Genomic DNA, 19,932 nt, shown 5'->3' with positions numbered 1-19,932 from the left:
TCTCTTTTGTGCATTCGGGAAGTTTCGAACTTGACCCCTGACCCTTGAACATTGCCCTAGATTCCATCTAGATAAGGGCTGACTTTATTTCCATAGGCTGTGCCATTTGTTTGACCTACATCCTCAGCCCTGGCATGTTTATTTTTCTGGAAACAGAATTGTAATGTTCTAATTTTCAGCCAGCTTCCTTCCATATGGCGTCAAAGCACATAATCAATAATCCTTCTACGGCAAGAAGTCGGGGGAGAGAATTTCATTGGAGCCAAAGTGAGCACTCTAGCCTGGGAGGGCAGCCTCCACAAAGGAACCAAGCCCTCTGGAAAAGGGTGATTTTCAGCACACTTGTAGAGCCCTTCCCAACAAAGAGACCTACCCCAAGCATGACAGGGCTCCATTCCTTCAAGGCTTCCAAGACATCTCTTGGGACGCATTAGCATGTGGCCAGTGGGCCCCCGTGACGCCAGAGCTATGGAAAGTGAGACTGATCTTCGAAGAATGCTAGGGGCCTAGGAAAGGAGGCATCGACTCTTCTCTTCAACGTCCTCAAGAGATCCTTCTTGACTTTGGATTATGCTTAAGGCAGAAGGACACTGTAGGTCTGATAAGGCCCAAGTGCGGCCTCGTGTTTCCAATCAAGTTTCAAGCTTGAATCAGCATGGCCTCCCCATAGACTTGAATAGATGACAATGTTCTCCTCTCAGTGCTTGTCCCTCTATTCTGGCTTCTTGCCAAGGATTCCTTTCTTATCCCTGGCATCAGAGTCTGTTTGAGCTCTTCCAGTTTCTGTGCCCGCTTTCTGTTTGTCAAAGCAGTTTCTGGGTATGTCTCCCTTTAATAGCCCAGCCTAGGCCAATCCTCAGACTGTAACCATGCGGCCATCTTGGGGGACATGTTCACCGTGATGTCATAAAGAACCTCAGAAGGCCAAGTTGTCCTGACAACCTCCAAGCACACAGAGTTTCAGAGCCATCTCAGACCAGTCTGACTCCTCCCCCTTTCCAGGTAGGATAGTTTTCCTTTTTCTGGATTTCTTGTCGGTTTCTAACTTTCTCCTCGAACTTGGAAAGGCCTGCTCCCTTCTCTCTAGACACTGGTTTCTTTCCTGTAAGATTACCCTGGGTGTTATCTCTTATGTCTTGGGTAGATGGCCAAGTGGGTGGACCTTCCCCAGAGAAAGTCCTGGACTCCCTCCCAAGTTGAAGTTGCCCAGGCAATCCTCTGATGCGCAATGATCGTGTCATCTCCTAGCACTCTGCCAATTCCGCCTTGGCAGGTCCCATGTTTTCCTTCCTTCTTCCTTTGGGGAAGTGTACCAGATGCCTTCCTAGATTGGAATATTCTCACGGTTCTTTTTCTGGTGCGTATTGAGAACGGACCCTCACAATTGCTACTCCTTTATGACCTCTGTCCGCACCGTACCATGAAATCTCTATTCCCTAACAGTGCTAATGTGATCTGCACCCGCGCTGTGAAAGAGTGAGGCCCGGGCCACCCAAGAGGAACGTGGGCACTTGCCCGCTCCACCACAGGGCCGGCCCTGACTTGTACTTTTGGACCAACCTGTGGCCTGAACTTGGGAAGATGTGGGCCTGTTTGGATTATTCGTGAAGGGGATTAGTAGGAACATCATGGACGGTAACGTTTTCCGTTGGTTCCTGGGCTTAGCACGGATCAGGTTCTCTTGGTAGGATTCCTCTTCATGTATTTGGAATGGTCTACCTTTCTGTAGCATCAGTCAGGCTTTTGAGGTGATTTTCCATCCTTGGAAGTTCACCTTCTCTAATCTCTTTCAGCCCCCAAAGCTGTATGCCGTCATTCTGGACCCCTTTTTGGATGTTTGATTTTAGGTGGATTTATTGCCATAACCCTGCATTCGAACATCCTATGTCTTTCAGATTTACATCCTCATCGATTTAGACTTCCGTGTAGGTTCCATCCTCTTCACCAGCGTAAGCCGAATCACAGGCCCTCACCACACACTTGTGCCTCATCATCTCTTTCACCCTCCCCCACCGCCCCGCTTTGCCTCTGGGCGCCCCCGATCAAATGTCCAGTGCCACCTGTTGGTTAGTGCTTGTTTTTTCTTCTCCTTGTAAGTGAGATCCTACGGTATTTGACTTTGTCCCTGGGGCTTGTTTCACTTCCCCTAAAACCCTCCCAGCCATTCTGGTGGTCACAAATGGCTGGATTGCATCCTTTGTTCCCGCTGAGTGGTCTGCCATTGTGTGGCTATAGCCCATGTTCCTTCTCCATTCGTCCCTTGCTGGGCACCAGGGCGGCTTCCAAGTCTTGGAGAGCGGGAGTAAGGCTGTGGTGAACTCAGCGGTGCACGTCTTTAGGTGGTAGTGTTTCCGAGTTCTTTGGCTAAACGCCCCCCAGGGGAATAGCTGGATCATATGGGACATGGATTCTTAAATTTCGGAGGCAGTTCCACTTCGCTTGGCCTAGTGGCTGCACCGGTTTCCACTGCCAGCAGCAGTGCTGGAGGCTTCCCTTCTCTCCACCTCCTCTCTGACGCTTGTTCTTTCCTGTCTGCCTCCTTATAGCCATTCTGACCACAGTGAGCTGCTATGTCATTGCGGTTTGGATTTGCCTTGGCCTCAGACTTAATGAGGGTGAACAAGTTTTCATGCACCTGTTGGCCCTCTTTAGATCTTCTTGGGAGAAATCTCTGTGTCCATCTTTGGCCCAGGATTTCATTGGCTTGTTCTTTTTCTTGTGGAGACGTGTGAGTTGATTGTATCTTTGGGCTTTTCACCCCTTGTCCGATGTGTGCTTTGCAAACATCCACTCCCAGTTGTTGTGCTGTCTTTGCATTGAGTCGATGGTTTCCTTGACTGGGCAGAAGCGTCTGCATGTGAGGTGGTCCCGTTTGTTTCTTGTCTCCTTTGCTGCCCTTGCCCAGTCAGACAGGCTTCTTCCAAATAGGCGGCTCAGACAGATGGCAAAGAGCACTCTGCCTAGGTCTTCTCCTACAAGTTTCACGGTTTCAAGTGTGCCATTCAGGGCTTTAATCCATTCCAGGTGGTGCGTGTGCCAGGTGGCACATCATGGTCTACTCTCGTTGTGTTCCATGTGGCTGTGCAGGCTTCCCAGCACCGTTTCTTGGAGAGACTCTCCTTTGTCCACTGTCTCCTCTTGGCTCCCTGGTCGCAAATGGGCTGTCCTTGTATGTTTGAGTTGGGCTCTGGGCTCTCGATTCTGTTGCATGGGTCTGTGTGCCTGTTTTTGGGCCCGGACTGTGCCGTTTCGGTACCTAGCGCTTCGTCCTCTATGTTGAAATCAGAAAGTGTGATACGTCCTGCTTTGTTCATTTTCCTGAGGATTCCTTGGCCTATTCAGGGTCTCTTGTTGCTGGCTGGAAACTTTAGGATTCTCTCTTCTATCTCTCTGGCAAATATGGCTGCAACTTTGACTGGGATTGCATGGAATCCAGAGATTCCTTTCTCCGCTATGGACGTTTCAAGTGTGTTAATTCTTCCATTCCTAGGTCCCGGAATATCCTTCTTTTTCCTTGTGTCGTCTTGAATTTCTTTCCCCAAACGTTTGCTAGTTTTCGGTTGACATAGCTTTCACCTGTTTTGCTAAGGTTCTTCATAGACATCTTCTTCTTCGTACTGGCAAGCTGTGTTTTTTGTTCGTTTGTGTTTAGCTTCCATTTGTCTACTCTTTGCAACTTGTAATTGGTTCTGTTTTGGCAGAAGTGCATCGCTGTGCTCACATCTGCTGGCAATGCTCCTGTATTTGCTGTGGAAGTCTGGCCCTATCTAACGTCCCTTCCCATCTGCCTCTGCACCCCCTCGGACGCCTGCCCCAGAATGACTGAAGCAGTGGTGAGGAGGCTCACCCCCAGGATTCCACCCGGCCCACCCCGGGCCACCGACCCAGAAGCTGCGGACCTCACCGCTGCACCACCGGCCGGCCCCTTTCATGTTCCATTGGCAACCTGCAGTTGAGTGCAATGGGGCTTGAATATGCTGCTTGAGCCCAACTCTGGCACTGTGTAGATGAGGCCAGGTTGTTTGTCGGGGCCACTGTGACGTCAGAGGATTGGTCATAGTTGTGCGTCTGCTGTCCCGGCAAACTTCACGGACACAGGGCTTCAGAGCCCGCTTGGAGCAGTCTCATAACGCACCCTTCCCAGTGAGCCCAGGTTTGACCTTCGTTGCCGTTTTTTGGCTTGTGAATTTCTCTGACTTTCAAACGTTCCAGCACAGTGTGTCTAAAGACTGACATCTTTCATTGTGGATTATTCAGGTGTGATATCTGTTCGCCTTGCATTTTCTGGGACCTTTTTTTCTTTTCCACAGTATACTCGTCATGGTCTTTCTCAGCTATCTCCCTTAGATGTGCTCATCAGTCCGTTCTCCTTCAGTCCAAGTGATTAATTTTGTATTTCTTGAATCACCGTATGTTCTCTAGGCCGAGGTGTGAGTGCTTTCGTGATTCTTGGTTGCTGTCTTTGAATTTGCAGCGGTCACTTGTAGGACTCTTTGCTATCCTAGCCTAGGTCAAGCGAAGCACTGACAACCCGTGGTCATCTGGCTTGGTTTGACATCCTGAGATCAGAAACTCCAAATTCGAGGTGGTCCTGGCAACCCCCTTCATGGACATAATGTTTTTCTGAGACAAATTAGACAAATCTGATGAATTCCTCGCTCCAGGAAAGATATTTTTCTTTCTCTTTTGTGCATTCGGGAAGTTTCGAACTTGACCCCTGACCCTTGAACATTGCCCTAGATTCCATCTAGATAAGGGCTGACTTTATTTCCATAGGCTGTGCCATTTGTTTGACCTACATCCTCAGCCCTGGCATGTTTATTTTTCTGGAAACAGAATTGTAATGTTCTAATTTTCAGCCAGCTTCCTTCCATATGGCGTCAAAGCACATAATCAATAATCCTTCTACGGCAAGAAGTCGGGGGAGAGAATTTCATTGGAGCCAAAGTGAGCACTCTAGCCTGGGAGGGCAGCCTCCACAAAGGAACCAAGCCCTCTGGAAAAGGGTGATTTTCAGCACACTTGTAGAGCCCTTCCCAACAAAGAGACCTACCCCAAGCATGACAGGGCTCCATTCCTTCAAGGCTTCCAAGACATCTCTTGGGACGCATTAGCATGTGGCCAGTGGGCCCCCGTGACGCCAGAGCTATGGAAAGTGAGACTGATCTTCGAAGAATGCTAGGGGCCTAGGAAAGGAGGCATCGACTCTTCTCTTCAACGTCCTCAAGAGATCCTTCTTGACTTGGATTATGCTTAAGGCAGAAGGACACTGTAGGTCTGATAAGGCCCAAGTGCGGCCTCGTGTTTCCAATCAAGTTTCAAGCTTGAATCAGCATGGCCTCCCCATAGACTTGAATAGATGACAATGTTCTCCTCTCAGTGCTTGTCCCTCTATTCTGGCTTCTTGCCAAGGATTCCTTTCTTATCCCTGGCATCAGAGTCTGTTTGAGCTCTTCCAGTTTCTGTGCCCGCTTTCTGTTTGTCAAAGCAGTTTCTGGGTATGTCTCCCTTTAATAGCCCAGCCTAGGCCAATCCTCAGACTGTAACCATGCGGCCATCTTGGGGGACATGTTCACCGTGATGTCATAAAGAACCTCAGAAGGCCAAGTTGTCCTGACAACCTCCAAGCACACAGAGTTTCAGAGCCATCTCAGACCAGTCTGACTCCTCCCCCTTTCCAGGTAGGATAGTTTTCCTTTTTCTGGATTTCTTGTCGGTTTCTAACTTTCTCCTCGAACTTGGAAAGGCCTGCTCCCTTCTCTCTAGACACTGGTTTCTTTCCTGTAAGATTACCCTGGGTGTTATCTCTTATGTCTTGGGTAGATGGCCAAGTGGGTGGACCTTCCCCAGAGAAAGTCCTGGACTCCCTCCCAAGTTGAAGTTGCCCAGGCAATCCTCTGATGCGCAATGATCGTGTCATCTCCTAGCACTCTGCCAATTCCGCCTTGGCAGGTCCCATGTTTTCCTTCCTTCTTCCTTTGGGGAAGTGTACCAGATGCCTTCCTAGATTGGAATATTCTCACGGTTCTTTTTCTGGTGCGTATTGAGAACGGACCCTCACAATTGCTACTCCTTTATGACCTCTGTCCGCACCGTACCATGAAATCTCTATTCCCTAACAGTGCTAATGTGATCTGCACCCGCGCTGTGAAAGAGTGAGGCCCGGGCCACCCAAGAGGAACGTGGGCACTTGCCCGCTCCACCACAGGGCCGGCCCTGACTTGTACTTTTGGACCAACCTGTGGCCTGAACTTGGGAAGATGTGGGCCTGTTTGGATTATTCGTGAAGGGGATTAGTAGGAACATCATGGACGGTAACGTTTTCCGTTGGTTCCTGGGCTTAGCACGGATCAGGTTCTCTTGGTAGGATTCCTCTTCATGTATTTGGAATGGTCTACCTTTCTGTAGCATCAGTCAGGCTTTTGAGGTGATTTTCCATCCTTGGAAGTTCACCTTCTCTAATCTCTTTCAGCCCCCAAAGCTGTATGCCGTCATTCTGGACCCCTTTTTGGATGTTTGATTTTAGGTGGATTTATTGCCATAACCCTGCATTCGAACATCCTATGTCTTTCAGATTTACATCCTCATCGATTTAGACTTCCGTGTAGGTTCCATCCTCTTCACCAGCGTAAGCCGAATCACAGGCCCTCACCACACACTTGTGCCTCATCATCTCTTTCACCCTCCCCCACCGCCCCGCTTTGCCTCTGGGCGCCCCCGATCAAATGTCCAGTGCCACCTGTTGGTTAGTGCTTGTTTTTTCTTCTCCTTGTAAGTGAGATCCTACGGTATTTGACTTTGTCCCTGGGGCTTGTTTCACTTCCCCTAAAACCCTCCCAGCCATTCTGGTGGTCACAAATGGCTGGATTGCATCCTTTGTTCCCGCTGAGTGGTCTGCCATTGTGTGGCTATAGCCCATGTTCCTTCTCCATTCGTCCCTTGCTGGGCACCAGGGCGGCTTCCAAGTCTTGGAGAGCGGGAGTAAGGCTGTGGTGAACTCAGCGGTGCACGTCTTTAGGTGGTAGTGTTTCCGAGTTCTTTGGCTAAACGCCCCCCAGGGGAATAGCTGGATCATATGGGACATGGATTCTTAAATTTCGGAGGCAGTTCCACTTCGCTTGGCCTAGTGGCTGCACCGGTTTCCACTGCCAGCAGCAGTGCTGGAGGCTTCCCTTCTCTCCACCTCCTCTCTGACGCTTGTTCTTTCCTGTCTGCCTCCTTATAGCCATTCTGACCACAGTGAGCTGCTATGTCCATGCGGCTTGGATTTGCCTTGGCCTCAGGCTTAATGAGGGTGAACAAGTTTTCATGCACCTGTTGGCCCTCTTTAGATCTTCTTGGGAGAAATCTCTGTGTCCATCTTTGGCCCAGGATTTCATTGGCTTGTTCTTTTTCTTGTGGAGACGTGTGAGTTGATTGTATCTTTGGGCTTTTCACCCCTTGTCCGATGTGTGCTTTGCAAACATCCACTCCCAGTTGTTGTGCTGTCTTTGCATTGAGTCGACGGTTTCCTTGACTGGGCAGAAGCGTCTGCATGTGAGGTGGTCCCGTTTGTTTCTTGTCTCCTTTGCTGCCCTTGCCCAGTCAGACAGGCTTCTTCCAAATAGGCGGCTCAGACAGATGGCAAAGAGCACTCTGCCTAGGTCTTCTCCTACAAGTTTCACGGTTTCAAGTGTGCCATTCAGGGCTTTAATCCATTCCAGGTGGTGCGTGTGCCAGGTGGCACATCATGGTCTACTCTCGTTGTGTTCCATGTGGCTGTGCAGGCTTCCCAGCACCGTTTCTTGGAGAGACTCTCCTTTGTCCACTGTCTCCTCTTGGCTCCCTGGTCGCAAATGGGCTGTCCTTGTATGTTTGAGTTGGGCTCTGGGCTCTCGATTCTGTTGCATGGGTCTGTGTGCCTGTTTTTGGGCCCGGACTGTGCCGTTTCGGTACCTAGCGCTTCGTCCTCTATGTTGAAATCAGAAAGTGTGATACGTCCTGCTTTGTTCATTTTCCTGAGGATTCCTTGGCCTATTCAGGGTCTCTTGTTGCTGGCTGGAAACTTTAGGATTCTCTCTTCTATCTCTCTGGCAAATATGGCTGCAACTTTGACTGGGATTGCATGGAATCCAGAGATTCCTTTCTCCGCTAGGGACGTTTCAAGTGTGTTAATTCTTCCATTCCTAGGTCCCGGAATATCCTTCTTTTTCCTTGTGTCGTCTTGAATTTCTTTCCCCAAACGTTTGCTAGTTTTCGGTTGACATAGCTTTCACCTGTTTTGCTAAGGTTCTTCATAGACATCTTCTTCTTCGTACTGGCAAGCTGTGTTTTTTGTTCGTTTGTGTTTAGCTTCCATTTGTCTACTCTTTGCAACTTGTAATTGGTTCTGTTTTGGCAGAAGTGCATCGCTGTGCTCACATCTGCTGGCAATGCTCCTGTATTTGCTGTGGAAGTCTGGCCCTATCTAACGTCCCTTCCCATCTGCCTCTGCACCCCCTCGGACGCCTGCCCCAGAATGACTGAAGCAGTGGTGAGGAGGCTCACCCCCAGGATTCCACCCGGCCCACCCCGGGCCACCGACCCAGAAGCTGCGGACCTCACCGCTGCACCACCGGCCGGCCCCTTTCATGTTCCATTGGCAACCTGCAGTTGAGTGCAATGGGGCTTGAATATGCTGCTTGAGCCCAACTCTGGCACTGTGTAGATGAGGCCAGGTTGTTTGTCGGGGCCACTGTGACGTCAGAGGATTGGTCATAGTTGTGCGTCTGCTGTCCCGGCAAACTTCACGGACACAGGGCTTCAGAGCCCGCTTGGAGCAGTCTCATAACGCACCCTTCCCAGTGAGCCCAGGTTTGACCTTCGTTGCCGTTTTTTGGCTTGTGAATTTCTCTGACTTTCAAACGTTCCAGCACAGTGTGTCTAAAGACTGACATCTTTCATTGTGGATTATTCAGGTGTGATATCTGTTCGCCTTGCATTTTCTGGGACCTTTTTTTCTTTTCCACAGTATACTCGTCATGGTCTTTCTCAGCTATCTCCCTTAGATGTGCTCATCAGTCCGTTCTCCTTCAGTCCAAGTGATTAATTTTGTATTTCTTGAATCACCGTATGTTCTCTAGGCCGAGGTGTGAGTGCTTTCGTGATTCTTGGTTGCTGTCTTTGAATTTGCAGCGGTCACTTGTAGGACTCTTTGCTATCCTAGCCTAGGTCAAGCGAAGCACTGACAACCCGTGGTCATCTGGCTTGGTTTGACATCCTGAGATCAGAAACTCCAAATTCGAGGTGGTCCTGGCAACCCCCTTCATGGACATAATGTTTTTCTGAGACAAATTAGACAAATCTGATGAATTCCTCGCTCCAGGAAAGATATTTTTCTTTCTCTTTTGTGCATTCGGGAAGTTTCGAACTTGACCCCTGACCCTTGAACATTGCCCTAGATTCCATCTAGATAAGGGCTGACTTTATTTCCATAGGCTGTGCCATTTGTTTGACCTACATCCTCAGCCCTGGCATGTTTATTTTTCTGGAAACAGAATTGTAATGTTCTAATTTTCAGCCAGCTTCCTTCCATATGGCGTCAAAGCACATAATCAATAATCCTTCTACGGCAAGAAGTCGGGGGAGAGAATTTCATTGGAGCCAAAGTGAGCACTCTAGCCTGGGAGGGCAGCCTCCACAAAGGAACCAAGCCCTCTGGAAAAGGGTGATTTTCAGCACACTTGTAGAGCCCTTCCCAACAAAGAGACCTACCCCAAGCATGACAGGGCTCCATTCCTTCAAGGCTTCCAAGACATCTCTTGGGACGCATTAGCATGTGGCCAGTGGGCCCCCGTGACGCCAGAGCTATGGAAAGTGAGACTGATCTTCGAAGAATGCTAGGGGCCTAGGAAAGGAGGCATCGACTCTTCTCTTCAACGTCCTCAAGAGATCCTTCTTGACTTTGGATTATGCTTAAGGCAGAAGGACACTGTAGGTCTGATAAGGCCCAAGTGCGGCCTCGTGTTTCCAATCAAGTTTCAAGCTTGAATCAGCATGGCCTCCCCATAGACTTGAATAGATGACAATGTTCTCCTCTCAGTGCTTGTCCCTCTATTCTGGCTTCTTGCCAAGGATTCCTTTCTTATCCCTGGCATCAGAGTCTGTTTGAGCTCTTCCAGTTTCTGTGCCCGCTTTCTGTTTGTCAAAGCAGTTTCTGGGTATGTCTCCCTTTAATAGCCCAGCCTAGGCCAATCCTCAGACTGTAACCATGCGGCCATCTTGGGGGACATGTTCACCGTGATGTCATAAAGAACCTCAGAAGGCCAAGTTGTCCTGACAACCTCCAAGCACACAGAGTTTCAGAGCCATCTCACACCAGTCTGACTCCTCCCCCTTTCCAGGTAGGATAGTTTTCCTTTTTCTGGATTTCTTGTCGGTTTCTAACTTTCTCCTCGAACTTGGAAAGGCCTGCTCCCTTCTCTCTAGACACTGGTTTCTTTCCTGTAAGATTACCCTGGGTGTTATCTCTTATGTCTTGGGTAGATGGCCAAGTGGGTGGACCTTCCCCAGAGAAAGTCCTGGACTCCCTCCCAAGTTGAAGTTGCCCAGGCAATCCTCTGATGCGCAATGATCGTGTCATCTCCTAGCACTCTGCCAATTCCGCCTTGGCAGGTCCCATGTTTTCCTTCCTTCTTCCTTTGGGGAAGTGTACCAGATGCCTTCCTAGATTGGAATATTCTCACGGTTCTTTTTCTGGTGCGTATTGAGAACGGACCCTCACAATTGCTACTCCTTTATGACCTCTGTCCGCACCGTACCATGAAATCTCTATTCCCTAACAGTGCTAATGTGATCTGCACCCGCGCTGTGAAAGAGTGAGGCCCGGGCCACCCAAGAGGAACGTGGGCACTTGCCCGCTCCACCACAGGGCCGGCCCTGACTTGTACTTTTGGACCAACCTGTGGCCTGAACTTGGGAAGATGTGGGCCTGTTTGGATTATTCGTGAAGGGGATTAGTAGGAACATCATGGACGGTAACGTTTTCCGTTGGTTCCTGGGCTTAGCACGGATCAGGTTCTCTTGCTAGGATTCCTCTTCATGTATTTGGAATGGTCTACCTTTCTGTAGCATCAGTCAGGCTTTTGAGGTGATTTTCCATCCTTGGAAGTTCACCTTCTCTAATCTCTTTCAGCCCCCAAAGCTGTATGCCGTCATTCTGGACCCCTTTTTGGATGTTTGATTTTAGGTGGATTTATTGCCATAGCCCTGCATTAGAACATCCTATGTCTTTCAGATTTACATCCTCATCGATTTAGACTTCCGTGTAGGTTCCATCCTCTTCACCAGCGTAAGCCGAATCACAGGCCCTCACCACACACTTGTGCCTCATCATCTCTTTCGCCCTCCCCCACCGCCCCGCTTTGCCTCTGGGCGCCCCCGATCAAATGTCCAGTGCCACCTGTTGGTTAGTGCTTGTTTTTTCTTCTCCTTGTAAGTGAGATCCTACGGTATTTGACTTTGTCCCTGGGGCTTGTTTCACTTCCCCTAAAACCCTCCCAGCCATTCTGGTGGTCACAAATGGCTGGATTGCATCCTTTGTTCCCGCTGAGTGGTCTGCCATTGTGTGGCTATAGCCCATGTTCCTTCTCCATTCGTCCCTTGCTGGGCACCAGGGCGGCTTCCAAGTCTTGGAGAGCGGGAGTAAGGCTGTGGTGAACTCAGCGGTGCACGTCTTTAGGTGGTAGTGTTTCCGAGTTCTTTGGCTAAACGCCCCCCAGAGGAATAGCTGGATCATATGGGACATGGATTCTTAAATTTCGGAGGCAGTTCCACACCGCTTGGCCTAGTGGCTGCACCGGTTTCCACTGCCAGCAGCAGTGCAGGAGGCTTCCCTTCTCTCCACCTCCTCTCTGACGCTTGTTCTTTCCTGTCTGCCTCCTTATAGCCATTCTGACCACAGTGAGCTGCTATGTCCATGCGGCTTGGATTTGCCTTGGCCACAGGCTTAATGAGGGTGAACAAGTTTTCATGCACCTGTTGGCCCTCTTTAGATCTTCTTGGGAGAAATCTCTGTGTCCATCTTTGGCCCTGGATTTCATTGGCTTGTTCTTTTTCTTGTGGAGACGTGTGAGTTGATTGTATCTTTGGGCTTTTCACCCCTTGTCCGATGTGTGCTTTGCAAACATCCACTCCCAGTTGTTGTGCTGTCTTTGCATTGAGTCGACGGTTTCCTTGACTGGGCAGAAGCGTCTGCATGTGAGGTGGTCCCGTTTGTTTCTTGTCTCCTTTGCTGCCCTTGCCCAGTCAGACAGGCTTCTTCCAAATAGGCGGCTCAGACAGATGGCAAAGAGCACTCTGCCTAGGTCTTCTCCTACAAGTTTCACGGTTTCAAGTGTGCCATTCAGGGCTTTAATCCATTCCAGGTGGTGCGTGTGCCAGGTGGCACATCATGGTCTACTCTCGTTGTGTTCCATGTGGCTGTGCAGGCTTCCCAGCACCGTTTCTTGGAGAGACTCTCCTTTGTCCACTGTCTCCTCTTGGCTCCCTGGTCGCAAATGGGCTGTCCTTGTATGTTTGAGTTGGGCTCTGGGCTCTCGATTCTGTTGCATGGGTCTGTGTGCCTGTTTTTGGGCCCGGACTGTGCCGTTTCGGTACCTAGCGCTTCGTCCTCTATGTTGAAATCAGAAAGTGTGATACGTCCTGCTTTGTTCATTTTCCTGAGGATTCCTTGGCCTATTCAGGGTCTCTTGTTGCTGGCTGGAAACTTTAGGATTCTCTCTTCTATCTCTCTGGCAAATATGGCTGCAACTTTGACTGGGATTGCATGGAATCCAGAGATTCCTTTCTCCGCTATGGACGTTTCAAGTGTGTTAATTCTTCCATTCCTAGGTCCCGGAATATCCTTCTTTTTCCTTGTGTCGTCTTGAATTTCTTTCCCCAAACGTTTGCTAGTTTTCGGTTGACATAGCTTTCACCTGTTTTGCTAAGGTTCTTCATAGACATCTTCTTCTTCGTACTGGCAAGCTGTGTTTTTTGTTCGTTTGTGTTTAGCTTCCATTTGTCTACTCTTTGCAACTTGTAATTGGTTCTGTTTTGGCAGAAGTGCATCGCTGTGCTCACATCTGCTGGCAATGCTCCTGTATTTGCTGTGGAAGTCTGGCCCTATCTAACGTCCCTTCCCATCTGCCTCTGCACCCCCTCGGACGCCTGCCCCAGAATGACTGAAGCAGTGGTGAGGAGGCTCACCCCCAGGATTCCACCCGGCCCACCCCGGGCCACCGACCCAGAAGCTGCGGACCTCACCGCTGCACCACCGGCCGGCCCCTTTCATGTTCCATTGGCAACCTGCAGTTGAGTGCAATGGGGCTTGAATATGCTGCTTGAGCCCAACTCTGGCACTGTGTAGATGAGGCCAGGTTGTTTGTCGGGGCCACTGTGACGTCAGAGGATTGGTCATAGTTGTGCGTCTGCTGTCCCGGCAAACTTCACGGACACAGGGCTTCAGAGCCCGCTTGGAGCAGTCTCATAACGCACCCTTCCCAGTGAGCCCAGGTTTGACCTTCGTTGCCGTTTTTTGGCTTGTGAATTTCTCTGACTTTCAAACGTTCCAGCACAGTGTGTCTAAAGACTGACATCTTTCATTGTGGATTATTCAGGTGTGATATCTGTTCGCCTTGCATTTTCTGGGACCTTTTTTTCTTTTCCACAGTATACTCGTCATGGTCTTTCTCAGCTATCTCCCTTAGATGTGCTCATCAGTCCGTTCTCCTTCAGTCCAAGTGATTAATTTTGTATTTCTTGAATCACCGTATGTTCTCTAGGCCGAGGTGTGAGTGCTTTCGTGATTCTTGGTTGCTGTCTTTGAATTTGCAGCGGTCACTTGTAGGACTCTTTGCTATCCTAGCCTAGGTCAAGCGAAGCACTGACAACCCGTGGTCATCTGGCTTGGTTTGACATCCTGAGATCAGAAACTCCAAATTCGAGGTGGTCCTGGCAACCCCCTTCATGGACATAATGTTTTTCTGAGACAAATTAGACAAATCTGATGAATTCCTCGCTCCAGGAAAGATATTTTTCTTTCTCTTTTGTGCATTCGGGAAGTTTCGAACTTGACCCCTGACCCTTGAACATTGCCCTAGATTCCATCTAGATAAGGGCTGACTTTATTTCCATAGGCTGTGCCATTTGTTTGACCTACATCCTCAGCCCTGGCATGTTTATTTTTCTGGAAACAGAATTGTAATGTTCTAATTTTCAGCCAGCTTCCTTCCATATGGCGTCAAAGCACATAATCAATAATCCTTCTACGGCAAGAAGTCGGGGGAGAGAATTTCATTGGAGCCAAAGTGAGCACTCTAGCCTGGGAGGGCAGCCTCCACAAAGGAACCAAGCCCTCTGGAAAAGGGTGATTTTCAGCACACTTGTAGAGCCCTTCCCAACAAAGAGACCTACCCCAAGCATGACAGGGCTCCATTCCTTCAAGGCTTCCAAGACATCTCTTGGGACGCATTAGCATGTGGCCAGTGGGCCCCCGTGACGCCAGAGCTATGGAAAGTGAGACTGATCTTCGAAGAATGCTAGGGGCCTAGGAAAGGAGGCATCGACTCTTCTCTTCAACGTCCTCAAGAGATCCTTCTTGACTTTGGATTATGCTTAAGGCAGAAGGACACTGTAGGTCTGATAAGGCCCAAGTGCGGCCTCGTGTTTCCAATCAAGTTTCAAGCTTGAATCAGCATGGCCTCCCCATAGACTTGAATAGATGACAATGTTCTCCTCTCAGTGCTTGTCCCTCTATTCTGGCTTCTTGCCAAGGATTCCTTTCTTATCCCTGGCATCAGAGTCTGTTTGATCTCTTCCAGTTTCTGTGCCCGCTTTCTGTTTGTCAAAGCAGTTTCTGGGTATGTCTCCCTTTAATAGCCCAGCCTAGGCCAATCCTCAGACTGTAACCATGCGGCCATCTTGGGGGACATGTTCACCGTGATGTCATAAAGAACCTCAGAAGGCCAAGTTGTCCTGACAACCTCCAAGCACACAGAGTTTCAGAGCCATCTCACACCAGTCTGACTCCTCCCCCTTTCCAGGTAGGATAGTTTTCCTTTTTCTGGATTTCTTGTCGGTTTCTAACTTTCTCCTCGAACTTGGAAAGGCCTGCTCCCTTCTCTCTAGACACTGGTTTCTTTCCTGTAAGATTACCCTGGGTGTTATCTCTTATGTCTTGGGTAGATGGCCAAGTGGGTGGACCTTCCCCAGAGAAAGTCCTGGACTCCCTCCCAAGTTGAAGTTGCCCAGGCAATCCTCTGATGCGCAATGATCGTGTCATCTCCTAGCACTCTGCCAATTCCGCCTTGGCAGGTCCCATGTTTTCCTTCCTTCTTCCTTTGGGGAAGTGTACCAGATGCCTTCCTAGATTGGAATATTCTCACGGTTCTTTTTCTGGTGCGTATTGAGAACGGACCCTCACAATTGCTACTCCTTTATGACCTCTGTCCGCACCGTACCATGAAATCTCTATTCCCTAACAGTGCTAATGTGATCTGCACCCGCGCTGTGAAAGAGTGAGGCCCGGGCCACCCAAGAGGAACGTGGGCACTTGCCCGCTCCACCACAGGGCCGGCCCTGACTTGTACTTTTGGACCAACCTGTGGCCTGAACTTGGGAAGATGTGGGCCTGTTTGGATTATTCGTGAAGGGGATTAGTAGGAACATCATGGACGGTAACGTTTTCCGTTGGTTCCTGGGCTTAGCACGGATCAGGTTCTCTTGCTAGGATTCCTCTTCATGTATTTGGAATGGTCTACCTTTCTGTAGCATCAGTCAGGCTTTTGAGGTGATTTTCCATCCTTGGAAGTTCACCTTCTCTAATCTCTTTCAGCCCCCAAAGCTGTATGCCGTCATTCTGGACCCCTTTTTGGATGTTTGATTTTAGGTGGATTTATTGCCATAGCCCTGCATTAGAACATCCTATGTCTTTCAGATTTACATCCTCATCGATTTAGACTTCCGTGTAGGTTCCATCCTCTTCACCAGCGTAAGCCGAATCACAGGCCCTCACCACACACTTGTGCCTCATCATCTCTTTCGCCCTCCCCCACCGCCCCGCTTTGCCTCTGGGCGCCCCCGATCAAATGTCCAGTGCCACCTGTTGGTTAGTGCTTGTTTTTTCTTCTCCTTGTAAGTGAGATCCTACGGTATTTGACTTTGTCCCTGGGGCTTGTTTCACTTCCCCTAAAACCCTCCCAGCCATTCTGGTGGTCACAAATGGCTGGATTGCATCCTTTGTTCCCGCTGAGTGGTCTGCCATTGTGTGGCTATAGCCCATGTTCCTTCTCCATTCGTCCCTTGCTGGGCACCAGGGCGGCTTCCAAGTCTTGGAGAGCGGGAGTAAGGCTGTGGTGAACTCAGCGGTGCACGTCTTTAGGTGGTAGTGTTTCCGAGTTCTTTGGCTAAACGCCCCCCAGAGGAATAGCTGGATCATATGGGACATGGATTCTTAAATTTCGGAGGCAGTTCCACACCGCTTGGCCTAGTGGCTGCACCGGTTTCCACTGCCAGCAGCAGTGCAGGAGGCTTCCCTTCTCTCCACCTCCTCTCTGACGCTTGTTCTTTCCTGTCTGCCTCCTTATAGCCATTCTGACCACAGTGAGCTGCTATGTCCATGCGGCTTGGATTTGCCTTGGCCTCAGGCTTAATGAGGGTGAACAAGTTTTCATGCACCTGTTGGCCCTCTTTAGATCTTCTTGGGAGAAATCTCTGTGTCCATCTTTGGCCCAGGATTTCATTGGCTTGTTCTTTTTCTTGTGGAGACGTGTGAGTTGATTGTATCTTTGGGCTTTTCACCCCTTGTCCGATGTGTGCTTTGCAAACATCCACTCCCAGTTGTTGTGCTGTCTTTGCATTGAGTCGATGGTTTCCTTGACTGGGCAGAAGCGTCTGCATGTGAGGTGGTCCCGTTTGTTTCTTGTCTCCTTTGCTGCCCTTGCCCAGTCAGACAGGCTTCTTCCAAATAGGCGGCTCAGACAGATGGCAAAGAGCACTCTGCCTAGGTCTTCTCCTACAAGTTTCACGGTTTCAAGTGTGCCATTCAGGGCTTTAATCCATTCCAGGTGGTGCGTGTGCCAGGTGGCACATCATGGTCTACTCTCGTTGTGTTCCATGTGGCTGTGCAGGCTTCCCAGCACCGTTTCTTGGAGAGACTCTCCTTTGTCCACTGTCTCCTCTTGGCTCCCTGGTCGCAAATGGGCTGTCCTTGTATGTTTGAGTTGGGCTCTGGGCTCTCGATTCTGTTGCATGGGTCTGTGTGCCTGTTTTTGGGCCCGGACTGTGCCGTTTCGGTACCTAGCGCTTCGTCCTCTATGTTGAAATCAGAAAGTGTGATACGTCCTGCTTTGTTCATTTTCCTGAGGATTCCTTGGCCTATTCAGGGTCTCTTGTTGCTGGCTGGAAACTTTAGGATTCTCTCTTCTATCTCTCTGGCAAATATGGCTGCAACTTTGACTGGGATTGCATGGAATCCAGAGATTCCTTTCTCCGCTATGGACGTTTCAAGTGTGTTAATTCTTCCATTCCTAGGTCCCGGAATATCCTTCTTTTTCCTTGTGTCGTCTTGAATTTCTTTCCCCAAACGTTTGCTAGTTTTCGGTTGACATAGCTTTCACCTGTTTTGCTAAGGTTCTTCATAGACATCTTCTTCTTCGTACTGGCAAGCTGTGTTTTTTGTTCGTTTGTGTTTAGCTTCCATTTGTCTACTCTTTGCAACTTGTAATTGGTTCTGTTTTGGCAGAAGTGCATCGCTGTGCTCACATCTGCTGGCAATGCTCCTGTATTTGCTGTGGAAGTCTGGCCCTATCTAACGTCCCTTCCCATCTGCCTCTGCACCCCCTCGGACGCCTGCCCCAGAATGACTGAAGCAGTGGTGAGGAGGCTCACCCCCAGGATTCCACCCGGCCCACCCCGGGCCACCGACCCAGAAGCTGCGGACCTCACCGCTGCACCACCGGCCGGCCCCTTTCATGTTCCATTGGCAACCTGCAGTTGAGTGCAATGGGGCTTGAATATGCTGCTTGAGCCCAACTCTGGCACTGTGTAGATGAGGCCAGGTTGTTTGTCGGGGCCACTGTGACGTCAGAGGATTGGTCATAGTTGTGCGTCTGCTGTCCCGGCAAACTTCACGGACACAGGGCTTCAGAGCCCGCTTGGAGCAGTCTCATAACGCACCCTTCCCAGTGAGCCCAGGTTTGACCTTCGTTGCCGTTTTTTGGCTTGTGAATTTCTCTGACTTTCAAACGTTCCAGCACAGTGTGTCTAAAGACTGACATCTTTCATTGTGGATTATTCAGGTGTGATATCTGTTCGCCTTGCATTTTCTGGGACCTTTTTTTCTTTTCCACAGTATACTCGTCATGGTCTTTCTCAGCTATCTCCCTTAGATGTGCTCATCAGTCCGTTCTCCTTCAGTCCAAGTGATTAATTTTGTATTTCTTGAATCACCGTATGTTCTCTAGGCCGAGGTGTGAGTGCTTTCGTGATTCTTGGTTGCTGTCTTTGAATTTGCAGCGGTCACTTGTAGGACTCTTTGCTATCCTAGCCTAGGTCAAGCGAAGCACTGACAACCCGTGGTCATCTGGCTTGGTTTGACATCCTGAGATCAGAAACTCCAAATTCGAGGTGGTCCTGGCAACCCCCTTCATGGACATAATGTTTTTCTGAGACAAATTAGACAAATATGATGAATTCCTCGCTCCAGGAAAGATATTTTTCTTTCTCTTTTGTGCATTCGGGAAGTTTCGAACTTGACCCCTGACCCTTGAACATTGCCCTAGATTCCATCTAGATAAGGGCTGACTTTATTTCCATAGGCTGTGCCATTTGTTTGACCTACATCCTCAGCCCTGGCATGTTTATTTTTCTGGAAACAGAATTGTAATGTTCTAATTTTCAGCCAGCTTCCTTCCATATGGCGTCAAAGCACATAATCAATAATCCTTCTACGGCAAGAAGTCGGGGGAGAGAATTTCATTGGAGCCAAAGTGAGCACTCTAGCCTGGGAGGGCAGCCTCCACAAAGGAACCAAGCCCTCTGGAAAAGGGTGATTTTCAGCACACTTGTAGAGCCCTTCCCAACAAAGAGACCTACCCCAAGCATGACAGGGCTCCATTCCTTCAAGGCTTCCAAGACATCTCTTGGGACGCATTAGCATGTGGCCAGTGGGCCCCCGTGACGCCAGAGCTATGGAAAGTGAGACTGATCTTCGAAGAATGCTAGGGGCCTAGGAAAGGAGGCATCGACTCTTCTCTTCAACGTCCTCAAGAGATCCTTCTTGACTTTGGATTATGCTTAAGGCAGAAGGACACTGTAGGTCTGATAAGGCCCAAGTGCGGCCTCGTGTTTCCAATCAAGTTTCAAGCTTGAATCAGCATGGCCTCCCCATAGACTTGAATAGATGACAATGTTCTCCTCTCAGTGCTTGTCCCTCTATTCTGGCTTCTTGCCAAGGATTCCTTTCTTATCCCTGGCATCAGAGTCTGTTTGATCTCTTCCAGTTTCTGTGCCCGCTTTCTGTTTGTCAAAGCAGTTTCTGGGTATGTCTCCCTTTAATAGCCCAGCCTAGGCCAATCCTCAGACTGTAACCATGCGGCCATCTTGGGGGACATGTTCACCGTGATGTCATAAAGAACCTCAGAAGGCCAAGTTGTCCTGACAACCTCCAAGCACACAGAGTTTCAGAGCCATCTCACACCAGTCTGACTCCTCCCCCTTTCCAGGTAGGATAGTTTTCCTTTTTCTGGATTTCTTGTCGGTTTCTAACTTTCTCCTCGAACTTGGAAAGGCCTGCTCCCTTCTCTCTAGACACTGGTTTCTTTCCTGTAAGATTACCCTGGGTGTTATCTCTTATGTCTTGGGTAGATGGCCAAGTGGGTGGACCTTCCCCAGAGAAAGTCCTGGACTCCCTCCCAAGTTGAAGTTGAACAGGCA

The sequence above is a fragment of the Equus asinus genome, chromosome X, assembly GCF_041296235.1.
Source record: "Equus asinus isolate D_3611 breed Donkey chromosome X, EquAss-T2T_v2, whole genome shotgun sequence".
Lineage (NCBI taxonomy): Eukaryota > Metazoa > Chordata > Mammalia > Perissodactyla > Equidae > Equus > Equus asinus.
The sequence above is the reverse complement of the archived record's forward strand: the minus strand, read 5'-3'. Positions refer to the sequence as shown.